General features: G+C 36.8%; 1 protein-coding gene across 2 annotated transcripts in view; it reads right to left on the reverse strand.

The window, feature by feature from the left end:
- The window catches only part of PDE11A (phosphodiesterase 11A), a 330,569-nt gene that overhangs the window by 251,426 nt on the left and 53,359 nt on the right, over positions 1-25,784 (reverse strand). The gene's annotated exons all lie outside the window — the stretch shown is intronic.

The raw sequence follows: 25,784 nt of genomic DNA on the forward strand, positions 1-25,784 counted from the left end.
CTGCCAGAATGGCTGTCATCAATAAATCAACACCCACCTGCTGGAAGGGATGTGGAGAAAAGGGAACCCTAGTACACTGTTGGTGGGAATGCAGACTGGTGCAGCTACTGTGGAAAGCAGTATGTGGTTTCCTCAAAAAATTAAAAATGGAACTGCTTTTTGACACAGCGATCCCACTTCTGGGATCATATATGAAGAGGCCTGAGACACAAATTCAAAAGAATATATGCACTCCTGTGTTCATTGCAGCATTATTGATAGTAGCCACAATCTGGAAACAGCTCATGTGTCCATCTGTAGATGAGTGGTTAAAAAAGCTGTGGTACATTTACACAATGGGATACTACTCAGCTGTTTAAAAAAAAAAAAAGGAAAGGAACTTTTACAGCATGGATGGATCTGGAGATTGTTTCGCTAAGCGAAATACGCCAGTCAGAGAAAGACAAATACTATATGATCTCATTTATATGTGGAATCTAATGAACAAAATAAACCGTTGAACAAAACAGAAATAGAGGCATAGAAATATGGAACAGACTGGCAGCTGTCAGATGGAGTGGTTTGGTGGGTCTAGATGAAAGAAGGTGAAAGGATTAAGAAAAAAATATATATATAGTATATATATATATAGTGTGTGTGTGTATATTTATATATATGCGTGTGTGTATATATATATACATACACAGTGATGGCCAGATGGAGAGAGGAGTAGGAGTCAGAGGGAAAGGGCAGTAGGGATAAGAGGAGGTGGGCAAATGAGGGCACAGGGACAGAAAGAGGCTTTATTTTGGGTTGAGTTATGGGTGCATTATGCAGTATGCAGATGACGTTTTACTAAGTTGCATACTTAAAACCTGTATGGTTTGGTTAACCAATGTCACCTCAATAAATTTTTTTAAGTTCTAGAAGTAGAATTTTGGGGTCAGAAAATGGAGGAAATTATAAGGATCTCTATATACGTTGTGAAATTCTTTTCTAGAAAAATTATACTTGTTTCAGTTTATATTCTTACCTGGAGTATGTAAAAGATCCATCCCAGCTTGCCCTTTCAAACTCTAGGTATAATTATTATTTTGAAATTTTTGTTCATTTAGTAAGTATAAAATAGTATCCACAGTTGACCTTTGAACAATGCAAGGGTCTGAAGCACTGACCTTGTGCAGTTGAAAATCTGTGTATAACTTTTGACTCTTCCAAAACTTAAGTATTGTCATTTCTTGGTATCCAAGGGATTGGTTCCAGGACCCCTACAGATACCAAAATCTGCAGATGCTCAAGTCCCTTACATAAAATGGCCTAGAACAGTGATTTCCAACAGGTGTGTTACAAGAATTTTTAAAACATGCAATACCTTACTATTTAGTCAGGGGCACTGACCTCTTTCCCTTAGATTGTCAAATTAAAAAAATGACAACAGCTAACACAACAATAGACTTCTGGTTTGAATGTCCTTTCTTGAACCATAAGTACATGTCCTATAATAGATTTGCATCTTATTGGTCACATTACATAAGATTTTAACTGATTGGTTCACTCTTGGTTCTGGAAATCCTTAAATGCAAGTATAGACATCTGATTTTTTTTTTAGAAGTCATTTTGGAGTAAAAAGGGTAAGTAATTACTCTTATTATTATTGTTTGTAAATTTATCAAAATTATACCTGTTTTCGTTCAGATCAACAAAAAATGTCTTTTCTGGTGTGCCACAGAATTTTGGTAATTAGTTTATGTGTGTCATGAGATAAAAAAGGTTGAAAATCACTGGCATAGCACAATGCATAGGTTTTTTTTAGTTACTTAGACTTCCAGTAGTTGATCATTTTTTTCACATATATGTGAAAAAATGCTTTAAATTAATTTTTAAAAATTAATAATAATTTACAGGATTATTATTACCTACAGGAGAGTCCTAGTCTTTTCACATGTCATAACGAGATCTTTCCCTATCTCCTGCCACTTCTCATCACCCAGACTTCCTCATACATAGCTTATTTCCAACATGCTAAATTGCTTGCCATTATATGACAAGCTAGACTCTTTCATGACTTTCATCTTTGTTTATTCTATGCCCTCTCTCTAGAATACCTTTCTCCCATTTTCCACTTGAGACTCCTACTTATCTTCTAAGGCTTAAGAATCCCTTCATGGAGTAGACCTCTGTTGTTTTAGCTTAACAGCCTCTGTTCCACCTTCTTCTAGTAGTGGCACTTTGATTTCCCTTTGGGAATTACTCTTCCCCCATTGCACACAGCCCTTATAGCAGTGTCAGTCAAAGTGTCCTACTGTGTCTTAGCTAAGGAGTAAGCACTGGGCCCACAGCAGGCCAATTAGACTTTCTCTCAGGAATCTGAGAGAAGTGACACAGGGAAGGAAAACATCTGGAGTTGATTCACTCCTCAGCAACTCTGTTTAGCACCTGTCCTTTAGTTTCTTCTACCTAGATGCCCAGAACTCTCCACCTTAGGTCCTTTCTGAGCCCCGGTTTCCCTCTCTCTCTCCCCGCCCCCACCCCCATCTGTCAGAAACCCATATATTCCCAGTGATTTTAATGTCTGTCTTTTTTTCTCTCTCTTTTGGCTTATTATCCTGAATTTGTGCTGTTGCATACAACTGCACAGGTTATATTGATAACAGATATGCCTCCTCCGTGGAGCCCTCTCCAACTCTTTCAGAGGTTTCTCACATCTCACTGTGGTATCTCCCCCTTCTGTACCTTGTGCTTACAGTATGCTAGAGTAATATGTTTCCTATTTTCCCTAGTATGTGTGTTTCCTTGGCAGGCATTTGCTGCTTTCCCTAGAATGCCTAGCAGACAACCTGGAATATTTTAGGTACTCACAAACGTGGCCTGAATTGGAATGGTTATTAAACCTTCACAACTCAAAGAGCCACTTGTCTTCCCCAAAAGAAAAAAAAAATGTTGCCCACTATCCCTGATTATCTTAGTTTGGCTTAAATTAAGGGTAAAGTCTATCAAAATGACTTAAATGAAATTGGCAGGTCATTCATGAACTCAGATATAGGAACTCCTTTGCAAAAGAGAAAGGAGGGAAATACCGGACAAGGGTCTGGGCTGCCCCAAATTGTAGCTTCAACTTGGAAAAAATTCTGATGCCAAAGCACATTATTTACACAAAGCACATTTATTACAGAGCCTCCTGTTAAAGTTCTTGCCAGTAAGTAATCCTATGTAAAAATTAAAAGCATAAATACAAATGACATGCATTTTCCATTTCAAACAGAAAATCACTTTACTAGTATTTACTAAAAGACAACTAAGAAATCCCTTAACCAGAAAGAGATTAAGAAAAGTTGATATCATACAAGTGATAGTAGATCATTCTGAATATTTATTCTCTCCATGCTGAGAACACTGAAGCATTAATACTAGGAAAATAATTGGTTCCATTTTTTTCCATTAATGTTAATTATAAACTGTTACCTCAAAAAATCTTCATCAGATTTGAATTATTCTATAAATCCATTCCCCATTTCCCAGTCTCCAAAATAATGTTAAAGTGAATTTATCATTCTTGCACATGCATTCTCATGATATTGAAAAAAATGGTAATTAAATGAACCCGTAGTGAGTCTATTGCAGAGGTGGAGAGATATGAGCTTAAATCCTACTTATTAACAAGGAAATTCCCAAAAGAGTGAGAAGATGAATGCTCAGATTGCCAGAAATCTTTAGAAAAGGAAAACACACTAAATAAACTGTTGGGTTATGTTTCAGAGGACTGGTTGCAAAATCTAATAATGCTAGAAATACTTGAAGTACAAAATGGAAAGATGTGAATATGTAATTCCACTTCAATTTGTGAATGTGTTTAGGGGAAAGCTTTGTAAATGAGAACTTACTCACAGGATTTCACTTCCTTTATTTGATTAAAGACATACTAGTAGTAATTGTAAATTACTTCCATTCTATATGCCCTTTCCTTGATCTCTTTGAAATTCTGCATCTTACAGGTTCTTATGTGTTCTTAGGCTTGCAGAATGTTAGACAATGTTCATTTTATAACTACAGTGACAGCCCAGTGTGTATAAATGGGGGAAAGACAAATTTCTTACAATTAAATTATTTTGTTACAGCACAATTACTCATCTCCATTATTTCTTACAGCACATCAAATATCCTCCATAAAGCAGCACAAGACAGCAGTCCTTTTCAGATTTGTATTTGAAAAAGTCACTCGTAATATAAAAATCAGTGAGCTTTTCTGAAATGGCCTGGTAGTAAGAGGAGCAGACTCTTTTTGAAAACTGGAGAATTCAATAGTTCTTGGAATTAGTTCCAGATCTGAACCACTGGACACGACAAAGGAAGATAGCACAGCAGGGCACATGTATAATGACATTCTAATAGAAAAAGGGACTTCGTCGTCCAAAAGAAACAGAGTCGATGCCCCTAAGATAATGAAAGACACACAATTCCCCAAGAAGACTATCCTGGAATTTATTGAACACATTGCTGTGAACAAACGCTTCTTAACCCGGCTGCACTTTAAGAGCACCTAAGGAGAGTTCAAACAAACAAATACAAAACAAACCCAGTAAGCCTGGTCCTCACCCAAGAGGTCCTGAGATATTGATGTAAGTGGCCTGGTGTGGGATGTTTCTGATATACAGACAGGGTTGAGGAGTACTGTGCTAGGAAATCAAAAAATCAAAAGAATAGAGTTACAGCACAAAACTTGTATTAGTCTAAAGCACGCAGGACCGATGGGAACGAAATAGAAATTTTCTCTTAACCTAAACACAGCCGGTCCAGTGTAGCAGAATTCAATTTGGGGGAATTAAAACGCTGCTTCCAAAAATTCCTCATCTCTGTGATCAGCTCTCTGGTTAGCTGGACCCTTAATTTAAACGATCGAAAAGGTTTATTGGTATTTTCTCCTAGATTTTTCCCAGGTAAGGATAATCATTCGGTAATTACAAGAATTATCCTAGTCAGTTTTTCCATCTTTCAAGGCAGAACATGACACCTAAGCTTTTTGCAGTCTGGAATGGCCAACCATTTTTTTTTTTTTAAGCTTCAAAAGAGAATTTAATGAAATCTGAGTAGGCATATGGACACATAAGTTTATGTAGAATTTCAGTAGGTTCACAAACCATCACATACAATTCCTTAAAACCCCTCAGACCCCAGGTTAAGAACTCCTGCCTTAAGGACTTCTCCACGGCTCAGGGGCTAGAGAGAAGGAAAATGAGGAAGGACAGTAAATGAAGCAATAACCTGGCAGTACACCAGGATGGCGCTTCTCAATTCAAGTGCACAGGAATCGCCTGGGGACCTGCTAAACTGCAGATTCTGACTCACTAGGTCTGGGGTAGGCCTGAGAGCCTGCACGTCTATCAAGCTGCTGCTTCAAACACCACATTTGAAGTAGCAACATACTTAGAGGTATATCATCAGCCTTACTGATTTTTCCTAGTACCAAAGGACATAAATGTACAAATATTTCCACCTTTCTTGAAAACTCAACATTGCATATAACAGATGCTTTTCTCCTAGCCAAAAAAGGATAAAGAAGATGCCAAATTTAATTCTTTATTTTCAATTCTTTCATTTTATTTTCATAACTTCACTTGTAAGAGCTATTAAACTCAAGAGTATTTTTTTTATGGAACTAAAAATTATTGATTCAATGGAAATAAATTTTTTAATCCTGAAAACAACAAAACAAATAACTTCCCCTGAGCGATGTTGCTCAGGAAGAAATGAAATTCCATTATGTAGTGGAATGTAATTTTTAAACCAGTTTTGTCTGGAAAAGAATTACACTTGAAGCCGGTTATGAACCTGAAACCAGCTTTTCTGAACCAGAAAATAACACAGAGCCCATTGAGCTACGTGATCATTCAGGTTATTAAAAACAAGCCTTGAAAGTCACACACAGAAAGGTACTAGAGGCCTGGCTGTTCACAGCTCTCCTGAAGGCTTTAGTTCCAATAATTCTCTCTTTTAAAGAGTATTCTTTTTTCCTTATTCTAACAGTAATAAAAATAATAAACAAAAGTAATACATTATTATTTTAAACCTTAAAAAGTATTAAAAGATATAAACAAAATAAAAAAATTTATCATTGCTAAACTACTTACTGAAGACCTAGATATTGCTGCGTTCCCTTCCTCTGTTTTTCAAAGCATTTTAAACATAATTAGGACCCTACAGAACATAACGTGCCACAGCTTGCTCTTTCCCCCGCAACACATGCAAAGACATAACAGGGTTTGGTTAAATGGCTTTCATACAGCACAAGGGCATCCCAAGATCAATACGAGCCCTTTGTAAAACTTTCTATCTACTTTAAATCTTTGTGCAACTTTACCTAATGGTTGGCTAAGTATATTTTATTTTGAATGTAGAGAGAAAATTCAGACTAACAAATCTATATCTACAAAGGGAAATAAAATAAGGTTGGGGGGGATAAATTATTCCCTTGCCATTTTAAAGAGGCAATCACGCAATATCATTCTTGCACACACTGAGAATAATTAATCACCCTCTCTTGGTTTCTGTCTCATTAAGGAAGTAGAAAGAAGAGCTATCAAAGGAGAAATGCTAAATGTCTGGTGAATTTCAACAGAATCAAGCCATGGGTAAATGGTGGGATCATTTATTGAAAAAGGAAAGATCTCGGGGAAATAGGTTGCAAGAAAATTTTAGCTTTAGCCATATTTAATATATCATTTATTATGATATCATTAAGTCATTAGTATGATTTAATATATTAATAAGATATTCAAAAATCAAATAGATAGTTGAATTTCATTAAATAGAAGTAGAGATACAAGTTTATCAAGTATTAGTGATGAAGTTGGTTATATATTTTATTTCTTTAATGTTTACACTACTTATAAATGTTAAATTTTTAGGTATTAGGGTTACTGGTTGATGTTTATGATTAGAGTAAACAGTTATAACATAATTTTAATAGAGTAATTGAGTAAAAACATGCTCTATTTTTAAAACAACCAAGTCTTGACTTGGGAGAGCAACCATGTTTTAGACTTTTCATTATCTTTTTCATCTTTATTTTACAATTTCAAAGTTTCATTACAGAGCATATATAAAAAATAAATTAAAGCAGACTCGCTGTGGTTGAAGTTGAGATTGGGGACCGAGGTTCTTCTCACTCACCGTAGAGGACAGAAAACTACTTCAAAATAGTTCCACTTTCGTATCATTGTGTTAACAAGAAGCTAAGCACCATTTTGGAACTCATTTGAAGTCAAGAAATTTCGACTGAAGAGCAAAATTAGTAGTTCTTTAGCATTTACAAATATTTTTCCCAAACTGATTTTTATTATAAAACATTAGAATCATTTCATGTTTATTTTTGTAAAGCCAAATTTTCATTTAAACGTATTTCAGAAAAAAACTTCAGAGAACTGACAGCTAGTCGAAAGGCTGCCCCAAAGTAAAATCACATGAGAGAACTAAGGAAAATTATGTAAAGGAGAACTGAGACCTGTCATAGTCATGTATAATTGTCTGAAACAGAAAAGCTGCCAAGTCTAGACAAAAAAAAAGGAACACAGTATGATAAATCTGAAAACATGGTATTGCAACTCTTTTCTATGTACTCTCTGCTTTAGAGAGAGAGTTTGGCCCAAGCAAAACTATTGAGAGAAAGCTGTCTTAGGCTGCCCAGCATCCCATAGTTTGATGCCATTCTTGCCCTACACTTCCCCCCTTTAAATGAATCCATATACTAATGTTGCTTTCTTGATACTCGGCCTTTCAAGCTACTAATTACTATAGAACCATAGTCAGTAGTAAAGGATATACTAATTCCAAAAAGCAAATCTGGAGAATCTCATGCTGGGAGACATATGCGTAATCCAGGAGGCTTTTCAGAACCTTTCTGATCATTCCTCCTGGAAGCTGGACCCACGTGGAATAAAATGCTTCCTCTTACAAACAGCAGAAAGAGCCAAGGTTTCTCAGCATAACATTCAATGCCCTGTACCATTTTCCTTCTTCCAGCCTACATTTTTAGCCTGTCCTATGCTCTCTAAACCCTTTCCCTATCCTTTTAATATAATGTGAATTCTGGCCTCCGGTTTCTTCACTTACTGAGAACCGCACCCTTGACGTCCTCTCTCTTCTCCATCCATTGGATCCGTTCATAAAGCCCTTCTTTCTCCACTGACCTTGACTGACCCTCCAGCTCACCGGGACCTTCCCTTCCTCTAGCACAAAGGCAGCATCACTGGGAACAGAATCACTGAGGGGATTTCTTTCATCAGTGCCCCAAACCTCAGTATTCACAAAAGCCGTCACAATTTTTTCCATATCTACATACTCCCTGTTACATTTTCATTTTAGATCATGACTGTAATGAAAAGCCAATACATGAAGCTAATTGTAAAATTATATGTAATAAAAATATAACCATTAAAATAAGAAAAATGTTTGTCCATGTCTACTAGGTAAAATTATCTCATATCACAATTTGGGAGACGCTACTTTATGTTGTCTCATATTGTGATCTGTCTTATATCATGTAACTTTTTATATGTTTATGACATTTAATCTATTTCCCTAATTAATCAAAAGTTCCTAAAGGAGCTAATATATCATCTATTTAAATTACCCGGTGCTTTGCTCAGTCCCTGGTACATGGTAGGCATTAAATATTTGTTCACTGAATAAATGACCACAAATATATCAATATCCCCTAGTCATAGTTTGCAGATATACAGTCAGTAAAATGAAGATACTCAACCCTTCAGTTAAACTTAATGAGGCCATTTAATTATATACTGAATTTACATATGTAGTATACTATCTTGAATATAAACTACAACATAAATAAAGACAAACTCTACATTGCTGTTACTGGTAACTTAATGCTAACCATTGGAGATTCTGGGTTTTAAAATTTCATAGTCATAGCTCTAGATTTTATGAGAGTAATAAATAGGAATAGATCCAGTGGATAATTGATGTGCCTTGATTTATACAAATCTAATAGATTAAAATCCAAGCATACATCAAAGATAAATTAGGATCAAGTAACTTACATTGCAAAATAAATTTACAATAAAAGCCATTTAACCAGCAAATCCTTAAACATTTTAAATATAGCTTGATTCTTATTTTAGGAGCATATTTATTACATACATTAAGGAGTGCTTTATTATAAAGTTGAGCACAAATAGATTCGGAAGAGAGAAAAGTCTATAAAAGCAAAAATCACAGAAATTTTCGTATTTGAAATGAAGATTTAGTTAATTTTGTATTCATCTTTTTAAGTTTTGAACTATTACTTTCCAAAGCTCAAAATTTAATTCTAAAAAAGTTGACTACAAGAATTTTTAAACAAACTAAATAGGGAAATTCTTTGGGATTTATTCCTTCTCTCTATGCATAATGTTAGAAAATTAAATAAAATTTAAGTCAATAACTTTGAATATCTATGTCCTTTATCTCAAACACAAAACAAAAAGAAAGTTAAATCTGCTTTGAAATGATCAAATATCTTCTGCTACATTTATAAGGGTTCTTGTTCAATTTCATGTCATTTACTGGACACACCAGTACTTCTGCATAGTCACAATGAGCTTTACATGGATTCTTGGGGGACCAGCAACAAGAACTGTGCATGAGCATGTGCTGGTGTAACCTTGCATTTCACAAACCTACAATCAAATGTCACACTGTACAGGGGTCTACCCTGCAACATGGAGCATCATGTAATGTCAGAGAAGGAACAGATCTTGAAAATCTGCTGGTACAACCCCTTGCAAATGTGAAAAGTGATCCCCCCTAAAAGGAAGTAATTTGATCAACTCTGAAAGGTAAGCTCAAGTGAAGTTTCTAGGCCCACTCAGGACACAGTCCTGCTATCCAAGTATCCTTCTCCCCTTGTCTACCTACAAGCAGGTCCACAGAACTCTCCGACTCATTTTTACCCTGTTTTCTGCTCTTTTCTCAAAATCTACTTTCAGAAGTATGATATCAAAAATGCCTCTTACTTTAAAGCACAATATAGGGCAACTTTCAAGAAAGTATCTAGCCAGCTACAAATATAACTAAGGGATAGGGGACGGTGGCTGGCGGGGGGCTAGAGCCATTCTGTAAATCTTTTGAGATATTCCCAGTGGCCTCCATCATCCAGCCATACTCCTTCAGGCTGGGATAGGGCTGGGGAAGCACTTTGTGCTTTACCATGGCATTTTCTCCCTTGACCTGTCATTGCTAGTGAGTGCCTTCTAGTCAGGGGATCCTAAGTCTTACTCATCTTTTTATCTCCAAGGCCCAGCGTCATACCTGGTATATAGATCCTCAGTAAAAGGCTTTTTGAATGAATGAATGAATGAGCTTACACCTGATATCTGCCTCATAGAGTTGTTGTAAGTTTAAGACTCCTAGTCCATGGTCTGACAAATATAAAGTGCTTAATAAACCTCACCCTCTACAATCTGACCCCAACTTACCATGAGGCCAACCTACCCTCTTCCCAGGCCACATGCACCGTTCCCCTCTGCCAAGCACCTCTTCTGTATGCCTGACGAACTAGACTGCTACTTTCCCTAGCTTACTGGATGTACTAAGTGCTGGATTTTGTGCTAAGCGATTGTATCAGCTAATTCCCACAACCACCAAGGAAGATAGGTACTGTTATTATTGTCTTACTAGAATTAAATTCAATGAAGGCCAAGATTTTTGCCTTTTGTGTTCACTGTTACTGCCTGTTATTTAGAACAGGAGTTGGCACAGAGTAATTATTCAATAAATATTTGCTGAATAATTAGATGAAAGAATAGATACCCGTTTTATGGATGATAAAATTGAACCTGAGCCAGACCAAACCATTTGCTCAAGGTCACATAGTTATGAAATGGTGAAGCCAGGATTCAAGCCACAGTTCGACTGAAGCCAATGTGAATGGGTTTAACCACTCTCCCTGCTTTCTCAAACAGGAGAACAGGGATTCAGTCAGACAGAGTCCTAATTTTGGTTCATCCCACATAGATCTGGTATCACCAGACTAAAAAGACAAAGAGACCGCATATAGTATAACCCTTATCTGTTAGTGATTATTTTGTCCATTAAAACAATCAAGGCTTATCAAGTATGCATTAGCTTTTATGCCAAAATCAATGAATTTTCCTTACGGTCCTCAAAATAATAAAATATTTCACTCAGGAAAACCTAGTTAAGAAGACAAGTATTCTCATTTGGTAGATTTTCTTTTTTTTTCTTTTTTTTTCTTTTAAAGATTTTATCTTTAGAGAAAAGGGAAAGGAGGGAGAAAGAAAGGGAGAGAAACATCAATGTACAAGAGAAACATCCATCAGTTGCCTCTCGCATGCTTCCAGCTGGATACCTGGCCCATAACCCAGGAACGTACCCTGACCTGGAGCCAAACTGGTGACCTCTCCATTTACAGGATGATATCCAACCCACTTGGCCACACCAGTCAGAGTCTTTTTGGTAGATTTTCTTCGGTTGACTCCAATTTAACCTGTATCATAGAATTATCCTAAGAAGATATTATTTTTCCTAGAGCAGACAAAAAATGATTTAAAATCCTGGTGCTCTCCTAATCAATGCTGACTGGTTAAGAATGTAAAATAACTACTGTATAAAGAGCTAAATAAACCGAAGCTTCAGGATAAAGCTGTTTTAAAAATCAAAATATTCAGGTAAAAATATTTCATCCATATACAGGCAAGTAAATTCCCATAGGATGAACCAACTTTTCAGCCATTTTAAAGACTGACTAGTGTTGGCAGATAGCTATAATTTCATTGTTAATTAGGATAGAGATTTAAACACCCAGTGTTTCATGTGTATCATATTGGGAAACTTTGCTTCCAGAAAGCAGGGAACAGATACGTTACCTATAATATATGATACTGAAATCTGAGGGTCCTATATGTACTAAATCTTACATAGAGAAAAGTCGTAAGCAAGCTCATTACTACAAACATTCATTATTATCAACAACCTGATCTTAGTGACTAAAAGAGTGGTGTGCAACTAATTATTTCAGCATCAATCTTGTAAATAGCTATTCTCTCCCCGTAAGTAACAACTCATGCTGGTGGGTAGTAAAGAATGCTGATTTTATTTCTTTAACTGGTTATTTTACTATTTAGTGTCTCCCAATGAAACTATGGATATTAAAAATACATATAACCATGCAGACTAGTAATTATTTAGCTTTTGTTTCCAAGTAAATATTTCTTGAGTACCTACTGTATGTCTAGCACTCTGCTAATTGCTGGAAATACAAAGATGAAAAAGATTTAATCTCTGCTTTCAAATTTCGGTTCAGGAGAAAAGCTAATCATTATATTTCCATCCAATGAACATTTATTGAGTGGTATTACAGGGGATTTTAAATAAATGTCAGTGACTTTAACTGAATTCTGGGCTGAAGGAATTGAATAAGAAAATATCAGGCGTTGGGAAGGTGCATTTTGGGTCCTGAAAATGCCAAGATTTGCAAAGTGACTTAAGTGTGAACAATGTATGGGCAATATGTCTAGAAATGAGACTGAAGTAATTGAGACTCAATCCTGAAATGATTCAAATGTCATCGTAAAGAGTTTGGAATTTCTGCTGGAAGCAATAGAGAGCTGTCAAAGACTTCAAGTGAGTGACAGGTCACAAGTAGGACTATAAAAGTAAACCCTAGCAACAGTATTCCAGAGAGAGAGAGAGAGAGAGAGCAAGCATCAGGAATGCAGAGATATAAAACATCACCTGTAAAGGCTGTAGATGCAAAGTCTTTTGTAAGTAAAATTGATAGAATTTGACAATCAATTAGATATTGGCCACGAGATTAAGTAAGGAGTAGAATCAAAGATGACGGTAAATTCTCTAGTCAGGTAGCTAAAAGAATGGTCATCTACTGGGTATCCCAGAAAACTCAAGAGGAAGACTGCAGTCAGGGGGACAGGGCAGGGGGGTCGTGAATTTGCTTTGGGCTGTGTAGTATCTGAGCAGCCAGCAGGAGATCCAAGTAGAAAGGACTTGTAGAGCCTAGAGCTTCAGAAGTGTAGTAAGTCCAGTGATCTGCATTCAACAGGAGAGCGCGAGCTGACATCATACGCACTAATGAGACTCCTAAGGAACTGAGTGGAGAGCAGGAGAGAGCGAGAAGACAGCACCTTTGGAGACATCACCCCTCCAAGTCCAGGAAAAGGAAATGAAGCAGAGGAGGTAGAACAGGGGAAGCTGAAGCAAGTGGGGACCCGGAGCCGTGCAACACCGAGTCAAGGCAGCCGCAGGAGGCGTTTCAAGCCAGAGGGATGTTGGATGCTCCCAGCTGCTTCACGGAGATTAAAAGGATGCCTAAGAATACTTGATACTTAGGGAATCACTATTCCTTGAAGCAAATGTATTTACTGTTGTTTGATCAAATGGTCATGTAGGAAAGATCCAGTCATGCATGAGTAATAAAGTTGTCAGAGAAATAACAGTCACTGGATTCTACAAGACCGAGAAGCAGAATAGCAAGAAAACGCTACTGCTTAATAGGTGTTCCTTGTTTCAACAGACATTGATGTATAGACAAAGCATCAATTAACAAGGCCTTAGGTAGCTCACCAAACAGCAGCTATGCAGACTGTCTTGTAACAGTACAAAATTAGTCAGCAGCCCTCTATTGTATATTTCCTTTTACTTTTTCTTCTCAAAATTTTTTTTTTCGTGAACACATTGTTTATAAAGTAGGAAGGAGAAGTCAATAGTTTTACATATTCGGAAATTAGAACTCAGAGATGCTCAGCTGGTTAATGGCTGTGCTGCTGAGGCTGGCAAAGCTCACAAGCAATTACCCTGCCCCTACTGATTCTTTCTGTTTTAGGAGGCTTTTCACAAAGCCCTGGACTTCAATCCTGCTAAACTCAATTAAATTAAAACTAAATTACATGGCTCAAACACAGATCTGTCCCAAGTTGAAGAATATTAGGTAGGAACACCCTTTACTGACTGGTTATCAGCAACCCAGCACACGTTTGCATGTATAACTGAAATAGTCACAAAACAATACTTACTTATGTACAATGCAGTCTGATAGTTTTTACTTTATATCCTATGACTGACAGACTGTCAATATAGGAATAGTTATTAATAAAAAGAAGGCACTCATTCTTATGTTTAAGAAAGCAAGTTTGCTCTCAGAATTATGGGATTAGTTTCACTGATGAATTTGAGATTTTGAGGGTGAATTTAGCCCAGTTTTCACTATCTGATATCTACACAGTTCAATGAATGTTTATTTACTATTTGACAAAGACATTGGTTGGATTTTTAAAAAAAATTAATGCTTTCGAAGGAGAAAATTGACTCAATGTAGATTTTTCATGCCATTACATGTATTAAAATAAGCCACACTGATTTGGGTGATGGAAAGAAGCAGAAAGAAATGGAGAAGTGTAGGGGAAGGGGTCAATAATGTTATAAATTTCAAATTATAAAGAGACAAGAGAATATTACCAACCCTTTATTGTCAGAGACATGAAGTCTTATTCATGTCCTTGCAAACAGAGGGTGGAGCTGCTAATAATTCTCCAGTTGGAGGTGAGAAATTCTAGGTGAGACATGAAGGTGTTGCAACCCTAAAAACAATCCAGTAAGAAGAACCAGATTCCAACATGCGCATGCACGTGCACACACACTCAGCAGAATCTGGAATTAAACAGACCTACATTCAAATCCAGCTCACACATTAATTAACTGTGATCTTGGGAAATCATTTAACCTCAGTAAATTAGTATCTTCATTTGCGAGTATATTGGGTTGTTATTAGGTGTAAATAAGACAATTCCTTTAAAGCGCTCATAGGGCAATGCAGTGAGTACTAGTTCAACATCATGACTGTGTTAGTTTGCCAGGGCTGCCATAACAAAGTACCACAAATTGGGTGGCTCAGAACAACAGAAATGTATTATCTCCCAGTTCTGGAAACTAAAAGTCTCAAATCAAGGTATTTGAAGGGTCGTAATGCCTTTGAAACCTGCAGGGGAAGAAGAATCCTTCCTCTTCCATCTTCTGGTCGCCCCCCACACTCCTTGGCTTGTGGCAGCATCACTACCCTTTTGAACACAATGGTGCTCTCCCTGTGTCTTCACATAATCTTTCCTCTGAGCATGTCTGTCTCTGTGTCTAAATTTCTTCTTTTTGCAAGGACACCAGTCATATTGGATCAGGGCCCACCCCAGTGACCTCATTTTAAATTGATGGCCTCTGCAAAAACCCTATTTCAGACAAGATCTCATCCTGAAATACTGAGGGTTAAGACTTAAACTTATCTTTTTGAGGAGAGCACAATTCAAGCCATAACTATTATTTACTAAACTGTCTTCCTAGAAATATTTTGCAAGAGATAGATTAGTAAATAAAGCACTTTAAAATTGCAGTATATCCTTCTCTAGAGATTTATTTTCTGTTTCTTTTTCTCTTTAAAGGAAGGAATATTTGGTCTGTTTCACAGAATGACTTTGGCATAAACTTAGAGCATTCCCTGCTTAGGTGAATCCGAAATGGCTGGGTGCTACTCACTCTGTCAGCCATGGTTTTCTGGTCTTGAGGAAAGGAAAACTACCACAGGTCTATACACCCAGGCCTGCAACACATGCATCACAGAAAAAGAGCAAGTACCTCTACTCTGAACTGTCCTAATCACATGACAGCCTCAACTGCGCTCATCTCAGCCAGAAAAGAATGGCTCTTCAATCAACTTTAAATGAATATGAATTACACATTTAAATTAATCAAACTGAATTCTTTTCAACCAATTTTTTCTCCTTAAATGTTGTTAAAGTGTAATACAGAATTTTGCTTTTTGTTGTCCAGTTTTCTCTGCCATGACCCTGATTCTAACCCCGCTTTCATCATGCAGAATAATACCCGAACACTACACTTTCGTATCTACTTCCTCATATGTTTTATAAAATGACATATATTTTTTTGTCCAAAATAGAAACAAAGGCTTGATCTCCTAACACTGCCATCATAGATACACCTAAAAAGGTCTTCAAATTAGTTAACATAAAAAATAAAAGTAGGAATAATTGAGGACAAAGTGCTGGCCCGCAGGGCATACAGCACCTCTATTTTTTTATGCAGGGCTGTATTGATGCACACGTATTCAAGTGCATCACTGATTTCCTCTAACAGAACCCCTTTGTCTTTACCTTAGTTTCATCAAGTAGTGACTTGAAAATAAATAATTATTCACTAAGGATACATTTCTTTCTTTACTTTTTTTAAATCATTTTTTGTTATTATTCTATTATAGTTGTCTCAATTTTTCCCCCTTTGCCCTCCTTTGCCCATCCGTCCTCTCCACTCCCACAATCAATTCCCACTCTGTTGTCCATGTCCGTAGGTCGTTCATAAATGTTCTTTGTCTAGTCCCTTCCCCTTCTTTCCACAGTTGTCCCCCTTCCTCCTCCCTTCTGGTCACTTTCAGTCTGCTAATTTCAGATTTGGCCCCAAATGGGGGTCTGCCATCCTTGCTAATGGGATCCTGGAATGGATCAAGGCCACAAGGTGGCACTATAAGCAGTGGGCTAGTGGAATTTATTTATTTTAATCAGCATCTACTCTAAAAATTGATCCAGTCTAAGTGGCTCTAAAGAAAACTGGAAAACTCTGAAACTGTAATGCAGAATGGAAATGAGAAAAAATTACATAAGTGGAAAAAAAATAGCTATAATCTTTTAGAAAACAAACTTAAGGTCTTCTACCACTTGTAAGAAGCCACTTTAAAGACTCCTATAATTATTTATTAGTTACTTAAAAATACAGTATAAATTCACAAGGGTTTTGTTATTTGATGGACTAAATGAGAACTTTTTCATATATTCTGCATTCCTTAACCTTTTTTTACTTTGAAATACATGGCACCAGTAACTTTATAGTTGAACTGCATGATGGACAGAAACTAATAATTATTAGGTCATTAGTTATAGCCATAACACAAACAAGTTTAGTCATCACTCTGTGAAATCTGATTGTTTCAGTCAACTAAGCAAAACAACTGACATTGACAGCTTAGAAAGTGACCTTCCAGATAAAGATTCTGAAGCTCATTAAGGGCTCTTTTCAGAAGCTCATGACACAGCCAACTCCCAAAGCAGTACCAATTAATAAATCAGCAACATATCTTTTCTTAAAGTTCTGGTACTCATATTTCCTTCTACGAAATTCTCACATCTACTTAGCAGGTATCAATCAAACCAAAATGACAATCTTTGTCTGTACAATTTGTGGAGGGCTTGGGGAAAGAAGTTGTTTGTATAAAAATTTGAAATATGCCAATTACTGAAAAAGACCTATTATAGTTTGAGAGTGTCTTAATCCACTAATTTGAGAATGATGCTGAATGGAAGAGCTAAAAATATTGCATAACAAAATGCATGGAATTGCTTGCTCATCTAAACAGATTGTAACAGCAGGGCAAATGAAAAATTAGAAATCTCATATATAAAAATCTAGAATTAATAATTTTCTCATGATATCGATAGCATATTTCTGAAGTTATGTATGAATGGCAGATGTATGCTTTTTAAAAAATTTAGATAAAATTGACATATAACATATTGATTTCAGGCTTACAACATAACGATTCAATATTTGTATAATTTGCACATGCACTTTTAATTGAGCCAAAGCAAATGCAGAAAGAAAGCAAATACAGGTTATACCAGTGCCCCTTCAAGCATTTTCAAATAAGAGCTTTTATTCTTGATCCTACGTTATTTTGCACCTACTTATCTGGTTCAGTCCCCAATTAAATCAAAGCTCCTTGGACTCATTAATGTATCTTCTAATTTTAAGTCCCCATAGTCATCATCATAATAATAATATAATAAAAGCTGCCATGTGTTAAGTTCTTATTAGCTGCTAAGTATTTTGATAAGTAGGTATTTCACACAAACAACACTGGAAAACAAAACAAAAAACATTAGAGTAGTGCTAATGCTCTCTCTGTTAATAAAGAGGAAACAAAGTATATTTAACTTGCCAAGTTTACACAACTCCTGAGCAGCAGGCCAAGTTTTGAATCCAAGAATACTTTATGCCAAAGCCCCCGGCTTGCCGGGCAGAGCTGAGGTAAAGGCATGGTGGTTAACAGCACATTGTGAGAGGTCTAACTGGCTCCCAAGCTGGCTTTCTGGTCTTGGCACATTACTTAGGCATTCTGTGTCCTAATTCAGTTGTTATTAAACCACCCAGCCATTCATAAAGTAGAAATTCATACTGTATTTGTCTTTCATCCCCTGACTTATCTTGCTTAGCATAATGCTTTCCAGTTCCATCCATGCTGTCGCAAAGGGTAGGAGTTCCTTCTTTCTTTCTGCTGCATAGTACTCCATGTGTAATTGTGTAAATGTACCATAGTATTTTTGTTTTTGTTTTTTGTACCATAGTTTTTTGATGTACTCATTTACTGATGGGCACTTAGGTTGCTTCCAGCACTTGGCTATTGTAAATTGTGTTGCTATGAACATTGGGTGCATAGCTTCTTTTGAATTGGTGTTTCAGGATTCTTAGGGTATAATCCCAGCAGTGGAAATGCTGGGTCAAAAGGCAGTTTCATTTTTAGCTTTTTGAGGAAATTCCATACTGTTTTCCCCAGTGGCTGCACCAGTCTGCATTCCCACCAACAGTGTACTAGGGTTCCCTCTTCTCCACAACCTTGCCAGTACCTGTTTGCTGATTTGTTTATGATGGCCATTCTGACCAGTGTGAAGTGGTATCTCATTGTGGTTTTGATCTGCATCTCTCTGATGGCTAGTGCTGCTGAGTATCCTTTCAAATGTCTCTGGGCCCTGTGTATGTCCTCCTTTGAGAAGTGTCTCTTCAGGTCCTTTGCCCATTTTTTAACTGTATTGTTTGTCTTCCTGAAGTGGAGTCATGGAGTCATGCTGAGTTCTTTATATATTTTGGAGATCAAACCTTTGTCTGAGGTATCATTGGCAAATATATTTTCCCATATGGTTTGTTCCCTTTTCATTTTGCTGATGTTTTCTTTAGCTGTGTAGAAGCTTCTTATTTGATGAAGTCCCATTCATTTAGTTTTTCCTTTACATCCCTTGCTCTAGGGGACATATCAGTGAAAATATTGCTGCGTGGGATATCTGAGAGTTTCCTGCCTATGTTCTGTTCTAGGACTTTTATGGTGTTGTGACTTACATTTAAGTCTTTTATCCATCTTGAGTTTATTTTTGTGGATGGTATAAGTTGGTGATGTAATTTCATTTTTTTGCATCTAGCTGTCCAGATCTCCCAACTCTATTTGTTGAAGAGGCTATTTTTACTCCATTTTATGCTTCTGCCCCCTTTGTTGAATAGTAATTGACCATAGAAACATGGGTTTATTTCTGGGCTCTCTATTCTGTTCTATTGATCTAGGTGTCTGTTCTTATGCCAGTACCAGACTGTTTTGATTACAGTGGCCTTGTAATATAGTTTGATGTCAGGTATTGTGATCCCTCCTACTTTGTTTTTCAAGTGGAACCTAATCAACAAAACAAACAAGCAAGAAAAACATAACCAGCAACATTGAAAAAAAGAGTGACAGTACCCAGAGTGGAGGAGGGAGGGGGTTACGGGGAAAAGAAGGGGAAGGGTCAAGTCAAGGAACATGTATAAAGGACCGAGGGACAAAGCCAAGTGGGGAAGGAGTGAGGGTAGGAGGTGGGGGAGGGGGCAAGGGGAAAGTGGTGGCAGGTAAATGTAGCCAAATGCATTTGAACAATAAGAAAAAAGAATGAAAGAGGAAAAGAAACATAAAGTAGAAATTCAAAACTCTTATTAAGAACCTTCTAGCTTCTCTCAGGTATCTCCAAACGGCACAAAGAAACCTCTGTGTGAAACATACTCTAGCTGCTTTGATAGACTAATAAATCAACTGGCATTTGATGCAACTAAAATTAGGTGCATGTTTGATTTTTAGTAGTGGTCCTCAGTGGTTTCTGATAGGTGACACTGTGCTGTGACTACTAGCATTTCAGGCTATTGTAGTCAAAAATAGTGCTTTTTTTCCTTCAACAAATCTACTAAAATGTCTACAGGTCAAACAGGGCTGGCCATTAAAATGAAGACTGTAGGTGAATAATAAAACTTTCTGGGAAAGTGATCATTTAGAGTACTGACTTTTAACATTACTAAACCTTATTAAAGGTTTACCCTTACCTTCATTTTACTTAATTTATATGTTGGTTTCATTTACCAAATATCCCTAGCCTTCTGGGAGTATTGGGTAATCTGTGATTTGAGCTAAAATTACATAAGGCAGAGAACACAGAAGCATAATAAAGGTTCCTATCATTTTTGGGTGACTCATTTAAATGAAAACAATCAGTAAGGAATGTTCTCATCTTACTTTCAAGGCATTTCAGCCACCACATTCAGAGAAATTCATTAATCCATTAATCAGTGGCATAGGAAGCAATGCAAGGTAGTAGAGAGAACTCTGAACTCAATGTTAAGAAACACTGAGCTTAATCTAAGCCCTGCCTCTAATCATCTGTGTCTCAGTAGACAAATTACTTCTCCTATCTGTTTTTCTGTCCTCAGTTTTCTGATTTCTGCTCTTGAACTTTGAAATTTGAAGAATTGGCACAGTACAAAGACAAAAATATGTATCCAGGTGAGATCCCAGGAGTTTTTAAAATGCTACATGAAGAGCCAGAGCAATGCCCAGGTACTTGTATTTGCTTCTTTAAAGTTTAGACCTTATGTTGGAGAAAGGAGGAATTACAGGAGCCAAAGTGATCTTTGACAAAAACCCTTTGACCTACAACATGTTTTCTCAAACAGGAGGCAGCCAGACAATTTCAAGTAACAAGGAAACTATAACAAGGGAAAAAGGGAACCTAACCTTCAGAGTCTCTGTATTATTTTGGTCCAAAACTAGGGTAAGAGTAACCTCACCCAGTTGCATGCAACTACGGACAATGAGAGGAATAAACAAATGAGCTGAGCTATCATGGCCCTGGGGTGAGGATACATTTGTTATCACCTTCCATAGATACGATATTCAGGTAAGTGAAGTTTTGTGGAGATCCTAGCTCCTCCCATCAGGCGAATCCACTCCCGACTCTCTCCCCCTCTTTTCCATATGTCGATGTGGAAGCGCACAGACCTGGAGAGAGCAAAGGAGAAGCCGAAGCATCTCTGGCAGCTGAAAAGATGATGCCTTGCCCTAGCCTTTTCCCAGCACCTTTAGTTTGCTTTGCTCACTACAGGCTGTTTCATGAATGAGCTGTACATTCTTGTCCTCTCTCTTAGACACAGTACCAAGAGGGATTAAGAAGCTGGATCCAGACCTAACTATCACTTACAAGCTAGGTCTTACTCTCTAGGCTTTAGTTTCCCCCTGTTAAAAATAAGATTATAATACCTCATTAGGTTATGCTACCATTGTTGCTACAGTTGCAGCTAATAATGAAGAAACAATGGAGGCTTGATATAATGTGGAGACTTGTCTGAACAATGTACATCAAAATTGGTGCCTCTGAAAGCTTCTTGGAGTCTTGTGTAGCTCCAGTATTTTTTTTCTTACTCAAAACTAACCAGAATCATCCGTATGCACCAAGGTTAGTGTATTATCTATACATAACAATGTATCACTTCTGCGAGCAAATTTCAGTATGATATGTCAGAGAGGACAGCACAGTAGGCTTGCCTGCTAAACTTTGGAGAACTCAGAGTCTGATTCGGTTGTTTTGTACAGCATCCTGTTAAGTGGTCCTCAACACCGATCACACAGTCTAAAGCAATCAATAGCCTGAGTGCTTCTCTTACCTCAGAAAATACATAAGGATGACAATGTGAGCAATTCACTCTGCTTCGAGAAAGATAAGCAACTCACTAGGGATGTGGAATGCTGTTTCCTAAAGCAGTATCAACTCTTGATGTGGTTATGAGGAAAAGCTCTTAGTCACAGCACAAAATGAATGAAGTTCAGAGGAACTTTGCACAGGGCTAAATCTTCTTAACACACCCCCAGGTATGCTACAGATACAAAAGGAAATGAAGGCCCATTTCCCCTATAAAACAGAGGACATTGTTTTCTGTGAATTCCTTTATGCATCAACCAGGGATTTATGTCATTTACACAGTGTGGAAATGATACACTGGGGCCAAAATCCTAAGGTATAGGTGTGCATTGGTAAGGTTCTTCATTATAGTTGATGGATTTCCCCACTTTGAGAGAGAACAGTTTTTGTGGTTGGCAGGTCAAAAACTGTTTTGTACTCACCAGCAAACCTGCATCCTCTCTTGTGCACCTTACCCCAATACCAATGGGGATAGGTAGTGATGGGGGGGGAGAAAGGGTTAACCTAGTACAAGGGACACATGGTTAGTAATCATGCACTCATCTCAGAAGGAAACACAAATTATTTCAATCAAATAACTGCTTAGTCAATAAGAATTCATTTCTATCTTGAATTTTCTTCATCTCAGGTTATAATTCTACCTTTAATGTCATGATGTACTTACTTTTGCCTTTTAAATAATGTGGTTGATCAATAATAGAAATTATGGTTTTTACATAAAAATTTTATAGCAGTAAATTTTGAGAGTTACAAGTTCCTGGAGGTATAGTTTAAGAATATTTAAAATATAATATAGTTTTATATTTGGAAATGAAAATATATGTACTGATTTTCATAAAACAACCTGTAGCAAGTCTCCTCTTGGCTAGTCAAAAGAGGACTCTTGTAGATTCTTACGAGGGCATGAGATTCTAAACGCTGCAAAAATCTATCTAAAAGAAGAGTATTATCTTCTTCCTATAAGTTTCCTGAGTTTCTTTTTTAATTGGGTATGTATTGGGGGGGCACTTCGCCATAATAAAATCTCTTATTCTCAGCTTCAGACTGCACAGGAGGCCCTAATTAAATTTCTAACTCTTCTCTAAAGAGTGTATTTACACTTACAGTAAAATTCATTTATAATAATGCTTTTGAGAGAGTAATGATAACCTCTTGGAGGCTTCCCAATGGTAATAGACTAAACAATATTTTATTGCTTTTTTTCCTAATTCTAAAATAATATGTGTAATATAATGTCAATAAAATATAGTAGAGTTAAATATAGCATGTAAAAAGCTATAGATCAATCTTATTTATCCCGTGCTAACTGAACCAAGAAACATATCAAAACAATAATAAACTGTCAAACAGAATTCATGCCATAAATAATAGCAATACAAACCCAAAGTTTAAAAGTTTCCAAACAGTATATAAATTAATGAAGTAGAAAGAAAAAACTGCCCAGAATTGGGATGGGGTTAAAAATGCAATAAGATTCTAGGATGTCTGTTGGCTTTAATTATGTTGACTTTAAAACGCCTACATCAAAAACACTTGAATCATCATGTTCTAGGTAGATCGATGATAAAAGGAAATATTTCTATTATTCATACTATCTGCCTCTCCAAAAAACATCTGCCTTCTACTTATTCTTAATCTATTTCCAACATTTCTATTTCTTACGGTTCTTAAGAGTACATTCTGTATAGAGTTTTGTTCCAATGGTTTGTTTTATTCTTACATACATTGGATTAACTATTTGGCCAAAAATCAATAAGCAGCAGTAGATAGTTATATAGTTGCAGCACTCGTTCAGTGTTCTTGAGCAAGCAGGCTACTGATCGATGTAATAATTTTTTACATAATAAAACCCTGATCCATCTGAAAAGCAGCTTGCGTCAGAATTATGCCAGCCTAGAATCTCACCTTAGTATTTTGACATGATCCCAGATAACTGAAATTACAGTACAACATGACAATGTGTACTTCAGTGATGGCTGGAGAACAGAGATTCTTTTTTTTAATCTTTTTAAAAAATTCTCAACTCCTGTAGCTAAAATATAGAGATAATTCTTCATACATTCTATTAATCGTGAAAGCAGAAACATTGTAGGCTCCAACATCTGTCAGCAGACAGGCAAGGAAGCACTTAGGACACCTATGTTACACCCCTGACACGCTAATCGCTTCTGGAGACCCTCCTCAACCAGGGTTTTCCTTCCCATAAAATGGGATACCCTTCGGTGCTGCTCTCCAAAGAAACACAGAGTTAAATGGGACTGCCGCTGTTGTCTGACCCTCTGCCCATAGGCTGCCAAACATCTAGAGGGTATAGAGAAGGACCCAGAGACAACAGAGTTTAAAAACAAAGATCCAGCTCTCAGCTCTGTTGTTTTCTAATTGTGTAACTTGGAGCAAATCATTTAAAATCTCAGAACCTATTTTTTTCTCTAAAAAAAGAACTTAAAACAATTTCTGACATATCCTTACTTTCTATGATTTTTATACATCTGGAGAAGATGGTTCTTAAAGTTTTTTGAAGAGGATTCATAAGATAAGATTCTTATATCACATTTATCCCTTTAACAAGTTGGTACATCAATCATGAAGAACTGTGATTTCATTGTTATGATCTTCCCTGTTTTTACTGATTGGTTAGCTGTACATTCTGGCATATTAAATGACATCATTTCTACAGTTCACTCAGTGAATACTCTTTGCTTTGATCTCTATTCTTCCTAAGGAGTGAGACTAGCCAATGCACAGTTTATAAAAACTGACAAGCCAAGCAGAAGGAGAGGAAAAAACACTGACCTCTCAATTCTACTCTTAACTTCCTACTAGGCAACATAGACTGCAGTTCCCTCTTTCATTGAAAAAAAATGAACAATTGTCTTACCTATCTCATAAGAATATTGAGAGAATCACGTGTTAATATATGTGTGAAGATTAAAGGCTCCACCAATGTAAATTTTGATTTTATTAAAATGACTGAAGCTTCCAATATCTTCAAAGATAGTAAATGTAACAAACTGTATAACTGGCATGTATTCCACCATCTTCCAGTTGACTGTCTTTCTAAGTACAGCACCAGACCTGCAGGTCTAACAATTGGATGGGGTCCCTGCCTTTAGTACCTGTACCAAGTGCAATACAAACATTTTACATCATTGAACCACAAAGGACAGAGAGTATTTTTCCAAAGTATTTTTCTGGGAATAATTATGAAGGATCATCTTCCAGGTGAATAGCTATGACCTTGTACTTTCAGTGCAAATAGAACTGTGTTTTATATACTGATCCAGGTGAGGATGCAATTTCAAAAAGGAGAATGAAATCGTACCTGGCAAGGGGAAAAATAATCTTTGCTTAACCCAATAAGCTGTGCATAATCTTCCCCCTGGAAACAATTTGAACACAAGAAAGGAAGAAGCAGTTTGGAGTCCAGTTTTCTTTTACTGAAGAAACCTATGCTGCAGGCCAGAACTTAGCCATAATTTGTACAGTTTTACTGTCTTTAACCAGATGTGTTCCCTAAAACATAAAGTAATGAAAACACCAGGGCAACAAGGCACAAGCATCAGGATCAAACCTTAAAACAATGGACCTTCTGGATTTAGGGTAAAATGAATTTACTTTCAGTCTCAAAAAGACAGTAATTCCCATCAGTCTGTCTCAAGAGTTAAAAAGGATAGAAAGAGCAAAACTCCCATCTGGTCCCATGACTATTCTAATCATGACGGTATCATGTCAAACAGCTAAACTGAGACTTAAAAATAAATTTAGAGTCAAACACTGAAAAGGAGCAATGGTCACTTAAAGGTTCATCCAAGGATTGTGATTCTTTGTCTCCATAACAGGGGAAAATAATTCATGGCTTATTTTGAAGGCTCATCCTGGATTTTAAAAATGGAAAGTTGGACAAAATACCTAGAACAAACTGCAGTTACATTAAACCACCAGTACCATTGAGAAATCATG

Source organism: Pteronotus mesoamericanus, unplaced genomic scaffold, assembly GCF_021234165.1.
Source record: "Pteronotus mesoamericanus isolate MK-2021 breed Mesoamerican mustached bat unplaced genomic scaffold, CSHL_Meso_final scaffold_651, whole genome shotgun sequence".
NCBI classification, from domain to species: Eukaryota; Metazoa; Chordata; class Mammalia; order Chiroptera; family Mormoopidae; genus Pteronotus; species Pteronotus mesoamericanus.